Source organism: Orycteropus afer, unplaced genomic scaffold (assembly GCF_000298275.1).
Source record: "Orycteropus afer afer isolate SDZICR_OR568_19922 unplaced genomic scaffold, OryAfe1.0 scaffold00001, whole genome shotgun sequence".
Taxonomy (NCBI): domain Eukaryota; kingdom Metazoa; phylum Chordata; class Mammalia; order Tubulidentata; family Orycteropodidae; genus Orycteropus; species Orycteropus afer.
Genome location: NW_006921588.1, coordinates 2,168,203 through 2,169,426, shown reverse-complemented (window position 1 = coordinate 2,169,426; position 1,224 = coordinate 2,168,203). Strand labels below are relative to the sequence as shown.

The following is a 1,224-nucleotide window of genomic DNA, read 5'->3' as shown; positions in this document are numbered from 1 at the left end:
GGACCCCAAGGTTGAGAGGCTTTCACTGAGCCCCTAGAGCCTGGCACTTTGAACTTGGACTTAAAGCCTCCAAATTGTAAGAATAAACTCCTATTTGTTAAGGCATCCCATTTGTAGTATATTCTTGTCAGAGAGGTACTAGGTAACCAGAACAGTGAAGAATACTGAAAATACCATGGTCTACCAGAAGAACAAACACACATGTCTTGGAAGAAATACAGCCAAATAAATGCTCCTTAGAAGTGAGAATGACCAGACTTTTTCTCATGTGCTTTGGTCATGTTGTCAGAAGGGACCGCCAACCCTGGAGAAGGACATCATGCTTAGTAAAGTAGAGGGTCCGAGAAAAAGGGGAAGACTCTGATGAGCTGGCCTGACACAGCGGCTACCACAATGGGCTCAAGCACAGATAGATTGTGAGGATGGTGCAGGACTGGGCAGTGCTTCATTGCGTTGTACACGGCCTACCAACAACAGGCTCAACTTGGGATAAAAGCTCTCATGGAAAACAAAACAGATAAACACAAAATGGCTTCTTTCCTAGCTAAGGGCTCCTTTTTCAGCCTTTATCCTCTGGGTCCACTTAAAGGATCCTATACATGAGAGATTTTCAGATTCCACTGTCTACAAGCTCTGATTTAAGAGACATATTCCTAAGGGATATCAGGATCTGAATGACAGTTATCTCCTGAATTCTCTTTGAAGAATATGGACGATGTATTGCAAAGAATCTTCTTTGTCAGCGGCTCTTATAAACACAGCCCACAATTAAAATATTAACCACTTGAAACTAGTAAAAGAGGTACAAAATCCCAGCATCTGACAGGAGGTCCAAACTCCCCTTTTTATTGATCTAGATGAAGTGCTGCACTGCCTACACTGTTGCTTCAGGACAAAGGCAATCATTTCCCAGCAGCTGAGAAGGATGCTGGCTCACAGCTGGCACCTGAGTTTCTCCGCAGAGAAATTGCCTTGGCTGAGAAGAGCCACCTTCCCGGGCCACCTCCATTAAGTGACTGGCAGACACAGAGCGTAAAAGCTGGATCCTCTCCTTTCTACAGGAGCATCTTGGAGGGCTATGACAGCTTCAGAGTTTCCTGTGGAGTTGGCTAAGGCTTGTGTCCTAGTTGTATCACAGACTAACTTTCCTACGATCAATTCCACATTCTTCCCTTTTCCTGCATGCATTAAACAGAGCTGGCAATGAAATTTGTGAGGCTCTGT

At 44.6% G+C, this 1,224-nt stretch overlaps 1 pseudogene; it reads right to left on the bottom strand.

The window, feature by feature from the left end:
- The window catches only part of LOC103204494, a 28,109-nt pseudogene extending 27,100 nt beyond the window's left edge, over positions 1-1,009 (bottom strand).
- Positions 1,010-1,224: the final 215 nt, after the last annotated feature.